At 35.6% G+C, this 19,078-nt stretch overlaps 2 pseudogenes; both read left to right on the plus strand.

The window, feature by feature from the left end:
• Window positions 1-3,364: 3,364 nt before the first annotated feature.
• Window positions 3,365-12,730, plus strand: LOC139705763 (zinc finger protein 300-like; annotated as a pseudogene).
• Window positions 12,731-15,399: 2,669 nt separating this feature from the next.
• Window positions 15,400-17,912, plus strand: LOC139705906 (zinc finger protein 300-like; annotated as a pseudogene).
• Window positions 17,913-19,078: the final 1,166 nt, after the last annotated feature.

Raw genomic sequence — 19,078 nt, forward strand, 5'->3', positions numbered from 1 at the left:
GCTGTAGAAATCTTATTGAGGAAGTCAGTTCCTAAGCCAACATGATGGAGAGTTGGGCCTACTTTTTCTTCTAGTAGGTACAGGGTCTCTGTTCTAATGCCTAGGTCCTTAATCCACATTGAGTGGAGTTTTGTGCAGGCTTGAGAGATAGGGGTTAATTTCTTTTTGCTACATATGGATTTCCAGTTTTCCCAGCATCATATGATAAAGAGACTATCTTTTTTCCAATGTATGTTTATGGCTGGGCTTCCATTTTTGTGCACCATGAAAATATGCTCAGGCTATCCCACTGACTCGATGAGAAGGATTGGAGGCATATACTACAGCTGACCCTGAGAGCCTTCTCCATCTAGGCCAGACTACAGAGGGACTTCCAAGCAGGCTGCTGACACATAATTAAGACAAACGGGTGTCACCTGGCTCATAGCCAACTCATAGTCACATAAATAACAACGAAAATAATGATAATTCTAAGTGATTATTGTTTTAGACAATTAAGTTGTGTTTTTGTATTATTATATAAAAATTACTAATAAACTATCCAAAAAAGAAACCAAGAAAAGAACACTATTTTTTTTATTTTTTACACAAAAAGAACATCATTTTTCATTTCTCTGGTTGTACATGATGTAGAATCACACTATTCATGCAATCATACCCATACATAAGGTAATAATGTCCATCTCATTCTATCATGTTCCCCCCCACACACACATACACACCTCTCCCCTCTGCTCAATCCAAAATTCCTCCATTCTTCCCTCTCACCCCCATTATGGATCAGCATCCACTTATCAGAGAAAACATTTGGTCTTTGTTTTTTTGGGTTTGGCTTACTTCATTTAGCATGATATTCTCCAACTCCATGGATTTACCTGTAAACGCCATAATTCCATTCTTTAAGGCTAAGTAATTTTTTTTTATCCATTCATCTATTGAAGGGCATCTAGGTTGGTTCCAAAGTTTATCTATTGCAAAATGGTGTAACCACCATTTATAATGGCTACAAAGAACTGAGGTATTAAGAATAAGTTTAACCAGGAGATGAAAGACTCACACAAGAAAAACTATAGAACACCGGTGAAAGAAACTGAAGACACAATAAATAAAAAGAAATTCCATGTTCACTGAATGGAAGAACTTTTGTTAGAATATCCATGCTACACAAAGTGATTTTCACATTGAATGAAATCCATATCAACTCCAATGACTAATACTCCGATCAACACTAAAACCTATATGTAACCACAGAGGACTCTGAAAAGCAAACATAAATTTAAGAAGAACAAAGTTGAGGGCATCATGTTACTTGATTTCTAAATATACTAAAGAACTACAATAATAAAAACAGTGTGATATTGGCATTAAAAAACACATAAGAAAATGGAACAGAATAGAGACCAGAAATAAACCCATTCACATATGGTTGTCTTATTCAGTTTTGTGTTGCTATAATTGGGTAGTCTGTCTGCAACAGAAGTTTATTTAAATTACAATTTTGAAGGCTGGAAAGTCTAAGAGCATGATATCAGCATCTGGCCACACCATCTTTTTGCTGCATGATGGAAGGCAGACGGGAAAGAGAGCATGTGAAGTGAACAGAGAAAAAAGGGACTGAACTCATCCTTTTATCAGGAGCCTACTCCACAATAACTGACACACCATCACAACAATGCATTAACATGTTCATGAAGGCACAGCTTTCATAACCTAATGACCTCTTAAACATCCCACCTGATAATACTCCAGACTGGAAAGCAATAACCTAACTAATACGCAAACAAACTGCAAAATAACTTGATGTTTTGGTATCAAGTAACCAACTCAGTCAATCATGGCAGCTGAGCTTCCAACCAATCACTGGCTGCAAAAATTCCAAACCATCTCCCAATAAGGCAAAAACAACTGTAACCCAGGGTCCTGACGTCTGAACAGCCCCTCTTTGGGGGGGCTATAAATATTCCCTGCAGGTTATAGAGCAGAGCTGTATGGCTGGCGTTATTCCTCTGTGTCACCCAGTTCGTGAATTTTTCTTTTCTCATTAACTAAATTCTGTTTAATTTGTCTAAGGTTTTAACAGTATTAAAATGGTACACATTTTTATTATCTGAACTCTAAGAAACACAGTCAGAATATTCTTAATGTGAAAAAAACTAAATTAACACTATAATGATTACACAGCACAACAGTTAATCCATAAACAAAACCTGATTGTTAATGTTTATCGTTGCAAGGCACTTGTTACATAAATCGCAATACTCTGGAGTAACACAACCATTATCATAAATCCCAATTTGTGACCGCCAACATCAAGGGTAGGAGAGATGTAATAGTGACTAGCAAAGGCACAAAACCTATCCTAATCCTCCTGTCTAATGCCTAATCCACTTGACAGTAAAATCGTGCTTCGGCTCTACTTTTGATCCACCTTATGGGTTTTGTACTTTCCCTCCAACTTTTCTCCCCATCCCTGAAAACTCGGACTTTCGAAGTCTCAGGAAGGTATTTCCTGGGATGCAGGATTTTCATCACAAACCCTGGGACAGTTTCAGGCCAACCCGGATTGTTGGCCACCCTACTGCAGTTTCACCCTTCCATTCCGCCTGGGTCCTCCCCCATCCCCCCCTCCCATCTCCCCTCTCCTTCACTGTTCCCAGGCCTCCGTCCAATGGGTGATGCGTGGTTCCTTAGTCTCCAATTCCCAGTTCCTTTGTCTTCAGTCTTCTTGTTCCCAGTCTCTCAGTCCCTCACTTTCTCGTTAACTTTGGGCCTCAGTCTCCTCTTCCCTTTCAATTTTCCTCCTTTTTCTCAGTCCTCCTTGCAACTTATTACTGTATTTTAAGCCCCCCCCCCCCCGCCTTGGAGTATTTCTTTTAATTAAAACATCATTAAATTTTATTATTATACCATTCCCTCTCTCTATCACTTGGCGGCTCCCACAGAGGAATTGACTCCTGTAGGGCTGTACCATTTACAAATACGTTTGTGTGGAAGCGCTAAAATATCGTAACATTACCAATTCTTCCTCTTTAAATCACGTGCATTCTCCCAATAAAGACAATATCACTACAGACCCTTCTCCACGCTCACCTCCCACTTCTCCCCGCCCCCCCCCCCCAAAAAAAAAGCTCTCTTCAAAAGTGCGCACTGCCGCGATGGTACAGTCCACTCCCTGGTGAGGAATTGGGCAAATCCCTCGCTTGTACGGAACCTACCTGACTTTCAAGATGGCGCATCCCTTGCGAACGAGAGCCTGGGAGCAGCCATATTGTCTCCTGAACAAACCCGCAGGTTAAGCAACCGCGCAGGCTCGGTAGCCCGGGTGGTGCTCACGGACAGGAAGCGGAAGAGTACTATGTGTGTGACAGGCGGCCTGGTTAAGCCTTGATGGGCGTTTCGGAGTCTGATAATCCAGCTTCGGGTTAGAAGAGGAATTTATGGGTTGAGTCATTGGGCAGTTTGGGATTGGGGTAGGAATTCGTGAGGGTCAGATTGGAGAACGATGAGGTCAGGGACTAGAAGTCTCTGGGACGGGAACTGGGGACTTGCAGCTGCCCTTAATAAGGAGAGCGTTATAATCTGCGGGTTGGGGGTGGAGTCTCTGTGGCTACTGATTTGTAGACCTGTGTGGCTAGTGCTATGATGGGAATGGGGTATGGATGTGCCCTGTGGGGTTCGCGATTTCTGGATTTGGTGATCCATTGATTTGTAGGAATTATTAATGGGGACAGGGGCTTACAACATTCAGTCCCAGTTTCCTAGGAAAGGCTTCACTTCACAATTTCTGCGGGGCACAGACCACCCTTAAGTTGAAGACCCTTTTCAGAAGTTTTTTCAGACCATCTCCTGGCCATCACTTGTGTTCTTATAGAAGAAAACGTTCTGCAAACATAAGACCAAATGAATATAAAGGAATAAGATTGTCCATTTCCTATAGCCAAAAAACACCGGGAATGCCCTGTAGTTGAATAAGTTAGATTTAATGTTCCTGAAGTGAGGAACCACGGAGAATGGTTAGCTTAGAACTTCTGTAGAACTTGGGTTTGTGACAGGTAATTTGAGGCAGGAATCAAGGAAGTGGGCCTTGCTTTGGTTTGGATGCAGTCAGGAAATGTAATTCAATGACTGGGAAGTTACTTTTTTTTTTTTTTTTTTTTTTTTAAAGAGAGAGAGAGAGAGAGAATTTTAATATTTATTGTTAGTTTTTGGCAGACACATCTTTGTTTGTATGTGGTGCTGAGGATCGAACCCGGGCCGCAGGCATGCCAGGCGAGCGCGCTACCACTTGAGCCACATCCCCAGCCCAGAAATCTAGATTTTATTTATTTTTTTTTATAATATTACTTTTTTTTTAAAGAGAGAGAGAGATAAATTTTTAATGTTTATTTTTTAGTTTTCGGCGGACACAACATCTTTGTATGTGGTGCTGAGGCTGGACCCTGGCCCCACGCATGCCAGGCGAGCGCGCTACCGCTTGAGCCACATCCCCAGCCCCGGGAAGTTACATTTTAATAAATCTTATCTAAAGGGAAAAATCACCAGATTGGATAGCTAAATAGCTAAAGCAGTAGCAGTCCACAGGAGAGCAGGATTTTTCGGATTTTATGGATTAAAAGGTGTTGACATGATATAGGACAGATGAAGTTGGACACCTGAGGAATTAGCAGGAAGCTGGTTTATTTAGGCTGCAGCCTTCCAGAGGGGCTGACTCCTAAAAATCTCTGGACCTCAGGTCTGGAAATTCTTTTAGGTTTATATTCAGGTGGTTACGTGGAAGTGGGTGGGAACAGTTACTCTTTGTCTCATATTCTTAGGCTAGACAGAGGTTTCATGCATTTTGTCCCCAAACCTTGCATTTACAAGAAAGAAAGTTACAAACCACAATGCTGTCTGCAAAAATTTTTGCTGATATCCTGTTGACACCCTTCCTAAAAATCTTTCTGACAAGAAGGGAACCTTAATTAATGCAAGGGTCTTTTGGGTGGGGGTACCTGGTCTTCTTCACATATTCTGTATTCAAACATGATTTCAGAGTGGTCTTGTTTTGATCTATCATGGTCACAAAGTGACCTTATCTGATATTGATGTTCTTGGTGAGTGTTTATGTTGGATAGAAGAGTTGTGTGTTCCAGGCCAGTTCTCAAATGTCAGGGAAAATTTTTGTGATTTCAGTTCTTCTTTTTCCTAAGTTTATTGAAATCGTTCTACCTTCTGTTTAGCAAATACTTATTGAACATGCTGTTTCCTTGATGCAGGTTTGGGTAACCAAACACAGGCATGACAATTTGATTGTTTCCTACCAGTTTTATTTTGACACAGCCTGGCATAGCACATATGAACCAATATCCCTATTATGGGTTGCCCTACTTACTCTGAATTGAGTTCAGCCTTATCTTCATGACCCATCCTAGACTGGGAAAAGTTTACCAGCTAAATACCTTTCCTGCATTGTGATATACTCCTGTTTATCAGTGGTTCCAACCTATCGCTAATTCTTATATAGACATCTGTACTGTTGAAAATCATTAATAATAATCTAAACCAAAAAACAATTTAAACAATTTTAATGCATGAATAGTGATGCAACAAGAGAATTTGCTGGGTTGGGGTAAACATGAAAGAACTTATCTTAGACCTTCCATAAGAGAATACTATAGACAGTTTAAACAACAAACATTTGTTTCTCATAGTCCTGGAAGCTGGCAAGTGCATGGTCAGGTGCTGGCAGATCTCATATCTAGTGAGGGCACTCTTCTTGGTTTGCAGATGGCTGTCTTCTCATATTATCTTCTCGTTCCTGAGAGATAAGTCTTCTCTCTTGTGTCTCTTTTTATAAGGGCATTAATCCCACTGATGTGGACTCTTTAAAGACTCCACCTCCTAGTACTATCACATTGCAGGTCAACTTTTGAATTTTTGAGGGACAATCAGTAACAGAAATCAGTGCTGGGAATATAGAAATACATTCCTCAGTCTTCCACTTGATCATTTTCGCATTCCAGTTACCTCTATATCCATGATTTTTGTTTTAAGATAGAATGCTACAAACAGAACATCAAATTGAATAAAATCATTGAATCAAAGGGGAACATTAAGGTTTTCACTAATCCACCAGAAACATATCTGTGTGTTTATCCAGTTAAAAATATAACTTGTCCAAATTTTATGTGCTCATATTATAGTCAGGGAAGGAGTTGATGGCTCCTTCACACAGTGGTTCCCAATGTTTCTGTGAGCCTCAAATGGCCTTCTCCCACAGGATGGCCCATTACCCACCTGACTTCTGGAGGAGATTGTCTCTAGACTGGTGAATGTCAGCTCTGGCCACTGGAGACTCCATTCTCTCCTCTAGTTCTGATTCTTCAGACTTCTGCCTTGTTCAAAGAGAAATAGGAAATGATCAAGTCTCAGGTTAGCTGCTTGTTTATTTTGTACTTGGTTCCCATACATTTAAATGGAAAAGTGCAGAAAACTAAAAATCAGGATTAAGAAAAAGTAGAGAGAACAGAAGTAAGGACTTGCAAGGAGCTTATATGTAATATGCAGATTGTATGTGGGTTTAAGCCATATCAAACCACTAGTAAAGTAGAGGACAAAATATATGAACATATGTTTTGTATATACATACTTGTTAACTACAAATTATACATAAATATAGTAATATCCTATTATTAGTCCTTATGTTGTATATGTGTAAAAATTACAATATCAATTTGTCTAATCTTTCTAGCAATCACAGTAGAAAGGTAGAGAAGATTGTATACATGATTTACATTTAACATTTTCCACAAAGAGAAACCACCTGAATTTTCAATAATGAGAAAATATTTCCTGCCATTTGTATTCAAATAAAAACATTTTTATTCTTCTTATAGGTGATTTCCTTGTACATGTTTCTACATAAATGTACCCTTACTTTCAAAATTTGTGTCTTAAAATATTTCTTTTAAGGAGCGCAGTTATCATTAATGTTAGAACCATTCTTCATAATCATTATTCCTTGGTATACTATAGGCTTTCGGTGATAATATTTTCAAGGGGTGGTACCTGAATAAGATGGAATGATGAGTGTCCACTGGTCTGTAAAGCCAATATTTTCCTCAACTGTGCAGTTCTTTACCAGAATTCACTGACAAAGGCTTGAAGAGCAGGAATATTTTCTCCATAGCTTTTGATATGACCTTAGGGTTTGTGAGTCTATTCCCCAACTCCAGTTCTCTTTGTTCTTTAATAAAGATGTTTCACTATTTTATTCATGGCCCAAATATACTTGCAGAAAAACATTCACATAATATATATGTAGATGTAGATATAAAATATATTTACATAATATATTTTATATGTAGATATAAAAAGGTGGGAGCCTTAAATTTCTTGCTTCCTCCTGGGATATCCAGTGTTAATCATTTCTCTTTAGATACTTTTTCTCTATCTGGACATTATCAATTCTACTGTTTTTAAGATGTGAAGTTCCAACTTTTATTGAATAACTCTAATTTTCCCAGTATTGTTAGTTGAATACTAGTTTCACAGTATTGTTAGTTGCCTTTACATATATTTGTTGATTGATTATATATCATCTTCTGAGAAATATCTGTTCAGGTCGTTGGCTCATTTGTTGATTGAGTTATTTGTTTTTTTGGTGCTTAGTTTTTCGAGATCTTTATATACCTTAGAGATTAGTGCTCCATCTGATGTGTGAGGGGTAAAAATATGTTCCCAAGATGTAAGATCTCTATTCACCTCACTGATTATTTCTTTTGCTGAGAAGAAAATTTTAATTTTAATTCATTTCATTTATTGATTTTTGATTTTAACTTGTGTGCTATAGGAGTCTCATTAAGGAAATTGGGGCCTAATCCAACATGATGGAGATTAGGGCCTACTTTTTCTCCTATCAAATGCAGGGTCTCTAGTTTAATTCCTATGTCTTTGATTCACTTTGAGTTGAGTTTTTATGCATGGTGAGAGATAGAGGTTTAATTTCATTTTGTTGCATATGGATTTCCAGTTTTCCCAGCACAATTTGCTGAAGAGGCTATCTTTTGGCACCTTTGTCTAATATAAGATAACTGTAATTATGTTGGTTAGTCTGTGTGTCCTCTATTCTGCACCAGTGGTCTACCAGTCTATTTTGGGGCCAATATCAGGCTGTTTTTGTTACTAATGCTCTGTAGTATAGTTTAAGTTCTGGTATAGTGTTGCCACCTGCCTCACTCTTCTGCTAAGAATTGCTTTAGCTATTCTGGGTCTCTTATTTTTCCAGATGAATTTAATGACTGCTTTTTCTATTTCTATGAGGAATTTCATTGGAATTTTGATTATAATTTGATTAAATTTGTATAGTGCTTTTGGTAGTATGGTCATTTTGATAATATTAATTCTGCCTATCCAAGGGCAAGATAGATCTTTTTATCTTCTAAGGTCTTCTTTGATTTCTTTATTTAGGATTCTATAGTTTTCACTGTATAGATCTTTCACCTCTTTCATTAACTTGATTTCCAAGTTGTGGGGTTTTTTTTGAAGCTATTATAAATGGGTAGTTTTCCTCATTTCCCTTTCAGAGGATTTGTAACTGATATACAGAAATGCCTTTGATTTATGGGTGTTGATATTATATCCTTTTACATCATCTCTAGCAATTAGAGAAATACAAACCAAAACTACTCTAAGATTTCATCTCACTCCAGTTAGAATGGCAGCTATTATGAATACAAACAACAATAAGTGTTGGCGAGGATGTGGGGGAAAAGGCACACTTATACATTGCTTTTGAGTCTACAAATTGGTGCCACCAATATGGAAAGCAGTATGGAGGTTCCTTGGAAAACTGGGAATGGAACCACTATTTGACCTAGCTATCCCTCTCCTCGGTCTATACCCAAAAGACTTAAAAACAGCTTACTACAGGGTCACAGCCACATCAATGTTTATAGCAGCACAATTCACAATAGCTAAACTGTGGAACCAACCTGTATGTCCTTTAGTAGATGAATGGATAAAAAAGTGATATATATATATATATATATATATATATATATATATATATATATATCACAATGGAATATTACTCGGCAATAAAATAAAATAATATCTTTGTATTTGCCTGTAAATGGATGGAGTTGGAGAAGATAATGCTAAGTGAAGTTAGCCAATCCCAAAAAACCAAATGCCAAATGTTTTCTCTGATGTAAGGAGGCTGATTTATAGTGGGGTAAGGACGAGGAACATGGGAAGAATAGACAAACTCTAGATAGGCAAAGGGGTGGGAGAGGAAGGGAGGGGCATGGGGTCAAAAATGATGGTGGAATGTGATGGACATCACTATCCAAAGTACATATATGAAGACACGAATTGGTGTGAATATACTATGTATATAATCATAGATATGAAAAATTGTGCTGTATATATGTAATAAAAATTATAATGCATTCTGCTGTCATATATAACAAATTAGAATTTAAAATTTAAAAAAAAAATATTGAGAGGTTGAGGTGATAGCTCAGAAGTAGAGCACTTGCCTCGCACATGTGGGGCACCGAGTTTGATCCTCAGCACCACATAAAAGTAAATGAGGGGCTGGGGATGTGGCTCAAGCAGTAGTGCACTCGCCTGGCATGCACACTCCCTGGGTTTGATCCTAAGCACCACATAAAAATAAAATAAAAATGTTGTTTCCACCGAAAACTAAAAAATAAATATTAAAAAAATTTCTCTCTCTCTCTCAAAAAAAAAAGTAAATGAAATAAAGGCATTGTGTCCATCTACAACTAAAAAATTTTTAAAAGAAAGAAATGTTGACTTTATTATTTATTAAATTCCCTTTTGTGATTAGGTCTCCTTTTGCTCTCTGTTCTCCTGTTGTGTCTTACTCTTTTAAAGTATTTTACTTTACTTTTCTCAAAAAAGCATGATGTAGAACTGGGCACATTAGTTTTGCCTACCACAGTAAAAATGACAAGAATGCTCTCTTCAGATTGAACAGAAGTGTACTGTCACAGGGTCCAGTGTTGTTTGAAGATATGGCTGTGGATTTCACCCAGGAGGAGTGCAGCAACTGGATCCTGCTCAGAGAACTCTGTATAGGAATGTGATGCTGGAGAACTACAGTCACATGGTCTCAATGGGTAAGGATGAATTCCCTGCATAACAGTGTTATCCATTTCACTGTCTCTCTCCCTTCTCATCTGATAGGGTCTGGTGGATTTCTGAACAGTGACTGTGTTTTCTCTTTCCCCTTTCCTTTGTTAATTGTCTTCTGGACAACTTTAGTGTGGACTCCTATAACTTCACTTTCTCATCTTTCTCCAGTATAGCTAACCCAATTCATCTGTTTTCTCTATAATAGGATATTTAATTTCCAAACCAGATGTCATCTCTAAATTGGAACAAGGAGAAGAACCATGGATCATAAAGTGAGCCATGCCAAATTAGATCTATCCAGGTGAAAAATCTGGCACAAGGGAGAAAAGGGTAGCAAAGCTTAGTTGCTTTATTTTTATTTTTAACTGGAGACTTAGATCTCCACCCAGACTGATATCTGCTAGTCTTTCCTGCTCATGTGCTGAGCATGTGGTAGGCATTCAACTATCCATCCTTTGATAGTGAGCCATTTACAGAAAGGTTTTGCTTATTGATCCATTCAATAACCATATTCCAAGAGAAATTCAAATACAATAGAAAGCAATTTCTTTTCAGGAACATGACTATACTTAAAGACACGTGGCTGTATAAAATTATATGGCAAATATAGTTACTTCTTTCAATGTTCAATTAAAATTAAAATATAGAAAGATGGGGGAAAATTTAAGAAGGCATTTTTCAGAGGATATAAAAGCTGTTTTGAAAGATATATTCCCCCACTTCCATACTGAGGATCCAACCCAGGGCCTTGGGCATGCTAAGTAAGTACACTGCCACTGGAGTATCCCCCCTCCTCACCTGCCTTAAAATATACCTTAAGTGTGGGTTAGGCAGAGAAAGGAAGAGGGGAAGCTCTAAGAAGGATTTGTACAAATCCTCAGAGCTAGGAATATTTTTATGACATATGCTAGGCTTGCTTGATTTCCATGAGAGGTATTTACTGGGGAGGAGTAGAGTGTAAGTTTGTATGCACAGAATGGTTGTAGATAGTTAATGTCTCTTCAGCCATACACTAAAATTTTGTTATATTTTAAATAGCTTTGAGATATAATTCACATGCCATTTAATTTACTCATTTAAACAATTCAGTACCTTTTAGTATATTCACAGATATGTTCAACCATCATGACAGTCAATTTTAGAAAATTTTCATCATCTCAAAGAGAAACCCTGTACCATTTGGCTATCACCTCTTTATTGATTTTCCCACTACCCCTAAGCAAACACTGTTCTACATTATGTCTTTATAGATTTACTGATTCTGAACATTTCATATAAATGGAATTATATAATATGTGATTTATTGTGACTTCTTTCTTTCAGTTAGAAAAATATTATCAAGGTTCATCTACTATATAGTATGTATCATACTTTATTCCTTTTTTTGGCCCAAAATATTTCATTGTGTAGATACACCACATTTTTTAATCTATGGACATTTGGGGTTCTTTCACCTTTAGCTAGTATGAATAATACTACTACAAACATTCATGTATAAGTGTGAACATTTTTTTATTTTAGTTTTGGTTACTAGGAGTGAATTTGCTGGATTATATAGTAATTCTATATCTAATTGTTTGAGGAATTGCCAGGTGTTTTCCACAGTGGATGGTCCATTTTGTATTTCATACTAGACTCCCAGTGCAGTAGTATATGAGAATACCAGTTTTTCAATCCCCTTGCCTGTGCTTATTAGGATTTAACTTTTTTTATTCTAGTAGTGTGTCTGAAGTGATATCACATTATGGTTTTGATTTTCATTTCCCTGATGACCACTGATGCTGATCATCTTTTCATGTGCTTGATAGCCATTTATATTCCTTATTTAGATAACTATCTATTCAGATTCTTTAGTCTTTAATTGGGTTATTTGTCTTTTTATTGTTGAATTATAAAAATTCTTTATGTATTCAAAATATGTGTCCCTTATCACATGTATAATTTATAAATACTTTCTTCCATTCTGTGCATTGTCTTTTCACTTTGATAGTGTACTCTGAAGCACAAGAATTTATAATTTCAACAAACCCATGTTTATTTTTTCCTTTGTTGCTCATTTGCTTTTAGGTCTGTTGAAGTGGGGGCAGATACTAGATGGCGATGGAAGGGAGTCAAGATCAGCTGTGTTCCCCTATGTGTAGTGAGCTGGCTGTGAAATACGATGAAAAATCACATGACACAGAAATAATTTTGAAATTAAGAGTGAGACAGCTCTGCAACTTAAGGGTCCTGCTTCCACACTGGAAAGAAGGAGAGAGAGAGGGAGCCCGCATTTGGTTTATTTTGTAACAGGTACATCAAAGGTGAGGATAAGGTTTCAAGGGCAGAGTCTTGCTTCGTGATGTCTTGTGGTCAGCAGATTGATTGACATCTTGGCAGGTCACTCCCATCTCAGGTGCTGTGTGGGATCTTAGGCAGAGCTTGAGGGGGAAGTTCACCTGCATCAGGTGATCAATTCCTGACTGAAAAGGTGCTACAAGGAGATCACAAAGCCAGACCTATCCTGAGGAGGTCACTATGCACAACCTTCCACACACAGCCCATGCACAGCTCCTGACAGTATGCAGTGGAACTGCTCATCTCCTGGCTGGGAACCAAAAGAAAAAGAAAGAGATTAAGGTTCCATAATCCCCTTTATGAGCATGCCCTCAGTATCCTAAAGACTTCCTACTAGGTCCCACCTCAAGGTTCCACAACTTCCCAGTAGTGTCAATAGGAACCAAGACTTTACCACATGGACATGCAGCAGACATGTAAAATCCAAACTATAGTACTGGATCTGGTTGACCAATCATGGGGCTTACAAAGTTGCTCATTTTCAGGAAGAACTCACAGAACCTAGAAAAGCTATTAGGTTTTTGGCATGGTTTATTGCAGTGATAGAATTCAACAGTCTAGGTCTAGATTTTTATTTATGGGAAGGTTTTTGTTTACTAAATTTCCTTCCTTGATATGGATTGATTCAAATTATCAACTTTTTCTACATCAGTTTTGGTAATCTGTATCTTTCAAGAAACTTTTAAAATTTTTCTCCAAATTATCAAATTCACTGGCATAAAATGTTTAATAATATTCCCTTTTTGGTATTCTGTTTGTAAAATCCTTACACACATTCTGTATTTCATTACTGATATTGTTATTTAATATCTTTTCTTTTTTCTCTTCACTACTAGATACAAATAGCTATTTTATTAATTTTTTCAGATAACTAGTTTTTTTTTTTATTTTTCGCAATTTTTCTCCACTTTTTTATTTCATTGGGTTTCATTTTGATCTTTATTTTTCCTATTTTTCTACTTATTTGTAGTTTAATTAGCTTTTATGTTTCTAGTTTACTAAGTCAAAGTTTAGATCATTGATTTTAGACCATTTTTAATATAAGCATTCAAATATGGGTAGTCCTCATTTTGTATAGTAATGATGGACCATAACAATGACTATGAAAGTTGGAACATTGTAATCTTCATAGGCACTGGGAGTAAACTAAAGAGTTTTGCTTGAAAACATTAAAAAAACATTTGTTAGTAGGAACATGTGCATTTATAATTATGTCTTACTGTTGGTTATCATTGTTCAAGGAAATGAAAATATATAAAATATATTTAAAAATATATATTTTTTTATATATTTAAAAACTAAATTTTATATATTTTATGTATAAAAACTAAAACCATTTGTTAGTAGGTACATATGCATTTATAATTATATCTTACTGTTGGTTATCATTGTTTAAGGAAATGAAAATATATAACTAATGAAATGAAAACTAATATTTATTTACTACCCTGAAATTTAAATATTGGCAGCATTTTGAATGTTATATTTCTTTTAAAACAAATTGTGAAGGACAGTTTGAATAGTGCTAGCCATCTTCTTATTGTAAAAATTATGTTATAAAGTCAGCATGATTTCTATGCCTTGGCAATTTGGCATACACCTTTATAAGTATGGATCCATGTCCAACATTTTATCCTTTGCCTTTTTAATACTGTAAAATATATCCAAGAGTTCCTTAATGTGAATATTTTTGATGGCATTACTTTCTCTGGAATATATTATTCTTTTCATCACAACTACTATCCACATTTACTTTGACAAATTCATTTTCACTGAGTTCCTCCAGCTACATATCTAAAGCCTCTTGAATGGTAGCAATGTCTTATTTCCATATTCAGCTATCTTATAATCATGTACAATTTTGTGAATGAGGGTTTTGGCTGAATTTTTATCTTTCTTGTCAATTCCATCTTTTAAGTATCCATTTCTGTAAAATGCCCATGGGTTTTTACCACTGGAAGAAAAGGAGGAAATATAACTATGCACTTTGCTGTCTGTGGCCATAATGAGTAATGGATAGGCAGTTAATTATAACCAATAGACTTTGGAAGAAATAAATTGACAGGTCACTAATCATGATGTATCTGTTATTTATATAGTAATATCTAGAGTGAAAAGCTAGCAATGAGTTTGTACTTTATGTCATTATTCATAAATTACATATCACAATGTTGGAGTTTGAATTATGTAATGGGAAAGCTGATGTTGTAAACTATGCTATGGCAACTGAAATTCCTGCGTGTCAAAATTACAAGAATTAACCACATCTCATTTTTCCTCTGGTTGTTACTTCGGCTCAATCCCACAAATTTTGATATTTTCTGTTTTTGTTTTTATTAAATTCAAGTTGCTTTCTAATTTTTCTCTTAACTCTCATTTTGATGCAAAGGTTATTTATAAGTATTTTGTTTAAGTTTCCAATATTGGGGGAAATTTGTGAGATTTATTTTGTGACTTATTTCTAATTTAATTCTATTATGGTTGGAAAATGCACTCTGCATGGTTTCCATCCATATAAAGTTTTGCTACATGTTGGCCCACCTTACTGTCTATTCTGGTGAATGATACATGTCTCCTTAAAATAACTGTATATTTTGTTGTTATTGAGTATATGTATATAGAAATTGATTAAGCCAGGATTGTTGATATTTACTTGTTTAAACTTGCTTCATGCATCATTAATAAATATATTGAAGGGTGTTGAAATCTACACTCATAATGTTTATTTGTGTATTTTTCCTTTCATTTTTGTAAGTTTTGGCTTCAGGTGTTTTGAGGTTTTGTTAGTAGGTACATGTGCATTTATAATTATTATATCTTTTTGATGTATTCTATATTGATTCTTTTGCAGTTTTGAAATATTCCTCCTTGTTTATAATATTAATTATTTTCTTGACATGTATATTATTTGATAGTAACATGACTACACCAACTCTCTTACGTTACAATTTGCAAGGTATATTTCTCCATCCTTTTTTTAATTTCATTTGTCCTTGAACTTAAAACAATTCTTTTTTACAACATGTATTTATTTCCTACTTTTTTATGCAGTCTGAAAATTCTGTCTCTTTATTGAAATATTATTGCATTCTAATTAATATAATTATCAATTTGATTTATATTTGCCATTTTGCTATTTAGTTTCATTCTGCTTTTGCTGCTGTCTTCTTTTGTGTTAAAATAATATTTTTAGCATGCCATTTTAATTTTCAGGGGAGATTTTAGCTGTATTTCTCTCCCCTCACCCCCATGTGGGGTGTGTGTGGGGGAGGGTGTGTTCTCCATATGATCTTTAATTTCCTATAACCTATTTCAAGTTAATGTTGACTTTTTCCTGGAAAAATATAGAAACTTTATATTGATTCATCTGGCAAAATTTTTATTTCTGCTTTAAAATTTCCATTTAGTTCTTTTATTCTTATGTTAACGTAAAATAAATTTTTGCTATCTTTTAAATCTTGACAAAGGCACAGCATTGTTTAAGTACCATCACAATAATGATACAGAACATTTCCATTACATCAAAATTTCTTCTTAACTGCCTCTTTTGTTGAAATTTGTATATTTTTTCATTCATATTCACAATATTTTCTTTGAAGTTGCTGTTTGCTAAAACCAATATGAATCTGTCTGAATTTTTTTCTATGGACTGATTTTGTTTCTGGGTATGGTCACATTTTCATGTCTCTTTGCATTTGGGGGTGTATTTAAGATAATACTTTGTGGTATCCATTTCTTCTTGTTCGTATAATGATTGTTGTTTTTGTTTTAGAGAAAATTACTTGGACTCAAGTTTAACATTTCTGTCCCCCCATAGTGTGCCTTTGTTGATGTCTTTGTTTGCTTGTTTATGGGAAAATTCTAAGAAATAATGACATGAATCTTCTATTCTTACTCAAGAAATGTTTTTAATAATTAAATACTTTTCAACTTGTGTGCTTTGGGTAGCTTTTTATATTATTTTATTCAGTTTTGTACTTCTTTTCTAAGGAGCATCATTCTGTGACTACCTCATACCACCATAATGAAAATAACATCCATTCTTATTTATTCACTTGAAACATTTACGTGTTTTACTGGGATTGAGATAGACCTTCTCTCTACCAGTTCATTGTGCTCCTGGTCTGTCCTACAATCCATTTGTACTGCCTCACATCTTCAATTTTGTATGTGTTATTTTTTTCTTTTCATTCTTTCAGTCAGGGAGAACAAACTAGATACATTCAACTGGATCTATTCACAGATGTTTCCTTCCACAGGCAGACACTAGAAAGTGTCACAGGGGATCATGCATTATATGCCCTTTTAGAAGTCTGGCAAGAAGATGACCTGCTGAAGAGAGATTGGGAAAACCAAGACAAACTTCTCAGGCAAGTCACAGTTATTAATAACATTTATATAATGCATTTGGAAAACTATTTCATGACTTCTGAGACCTAGATACTTCAAGACAAAGACTGTGTAAATGATTCACTTGGAAAAACCTTGAAACCTAATATGAACTTAGTCTGTTGTAATAGAATTTACATCAGAAAAAAATACTGATGAGTATTTTGGATATCAGAGAACACCCAGCTACACTTCTCCCTACTCTTGAGTATGATGGAGTGAAACACTGCAAGGGTACTTAGTGCAGAAATATTCTCAGCAGTTAAAAAAATGGTATCAATATGTGAATGTTGAAATAGGGGAGAAGACTATATATGTATTGAATGCTAAGAAGTCACATGTCATTATACATTAAAGAGTTCATACTGAAGAGAAACCATATGATTGTGGTGCATGTGAAAAAGCCTTTTCTCAGAAATCATCCCTCATTGTACATCAGAGAATTTACACTGGGGAAAAACCATATGCGTGTAATCAGTGTAAGAAAGCCTTTTCCCAGAAGTCACAACTTATTATACATCATAAAGTTTATACTGGAGAGAAGCCATATGAATGTATTGGATGTGGGAAAGACTTTGGTGAGAAGTCCCACCTCATTATACATAAAAGAATTCACTCTGGTGAGAAATCCTATGCTCAATGTGAGGAAGCCTTCCTCAGGAAGTCAGAATTCATTATACATCAGATAATTCATACTAGAGAGAAACCCCTTGAATGTACCAAATGTGGGAATACCTCCCTGAAGTAGCATCTCATCATACACCAGAGAACACATACTGGAGAGAAACCGTATAAATGCAGTGAATGTGGTAAAACCTTCTGTCAGAAATCACATCTCATTGGACATCAGAGAATTCACTCTGGAGAAAAACCCTATGTGTGCAGCATGTGGAAAGGTCTTTTCCCAGAAGTCAGACCTTAATTTACTTCAGAGAATCCATACTGGGAAAAGACCCTAGCGGTATTCTATTTGTGGAAAAGCCTTCATTCTGAAGTCATAACTCACAGTACATAAGAGAATTCATAGAGTAATGAAATCATAAGAATGGGCTCAAAAGCCTTCAGTGTCAGTTCAAGCCATAATAGATATTTCATTGATTTGATGAGTTTGCATAGTATATCTCAATCAAAAACAAAAAATTTTAAAGAAATACCATGTCCCTAATATTATAATTTTTATACAGGCTGTTTTGAAGTTCTGTGTCCCTGGTTATAATACATATTAGGCTTTATTACATAATCAAATGTGATAGGATTGTTAATGTTATACTACCATAACTTTTGCCATGTATTCATTCCCTGTAGAGAAAATGAAGATAACTTAGACTTAAAGTGTCAATATCCTGAGACTGTACTTGAGGGAGGGAACTTGACCTTTACTCCTAAAGTTAGATGTAAAATTCCTCATGTATAAAAATAGATGTGTTGATTAGGTTGAATAAATGTGACCTTTTATGTTTTTGCATTTCAGGATTATAAGGTGACATATCTATGAATGGATCCAGGATGTTGGAATTGAAACTTCTTCTTCTTGCTCATTTCATCCTTTTACTCTACCTCACCAAGAGCTTGATGTTGTGGAAAATTGATTCTAAATCCAGATCTTCTTAGGTTTGAATCCTGGTTCCGTTACTTACAGATTGCATGAATTTAAGAAGCCTATTTTAACCCTTAGTTTCTGTTTCTTCAACTGTGTATGAAATCCTGACAGACAGTATATTCTTAGATAATATATGTCCCCTTTATCTTTCTCTTTTCCAGCTGTAGGCTGTTAATTTCTACGTTCATGCATTTAAACTTCATTTTCATAGCAGGTTCTCTGCCTCTGATTGTACAGAGGATTTCCTATCCTCTTCTCTAGAATTTCACTGTCCTTATGTTGCTGGCCTAACTCAGGCTATGTTAAAGTGACATTAATTATGTTTCATTTTTTTATCTTGCAAAGATATACAAATTTGCAACCTTTTACTATATCTCTAGAACCCCTGTTTTATTGCCTCCATAAAACCTGGACTATATCCACTGAGAATTAAGCAGGCCTCAGAGAAAAACCTTTGGGGAGTAGGGAAGACATGTTTAAAATAGTTTGTATACAAAGTATTATATCAGAACATAAAAATTCTGCCTTATATTCTCTAAAATGCTATTGCATTCTTTGCTGTGGGCCCAACTCTTCTTCTATGAGAACTTTCAGTAAGCATCTCTAATA

This window comes from Marmota flaviventris, chromosome 5 (genome assembly GCF_047511675.1).
Source record: "Marmota flaviventris isolate mMarFla1 chromosome 5, mMarFla1.hap1, whole genome shotgun sequence".
NCBI classification, from domain to species: domain Eukaryota; kingdom Metazoa; phylum Chordata; class Mammalia; order Rodentia; family Sciuridae; genus Marmota; species Marmota flaviventris.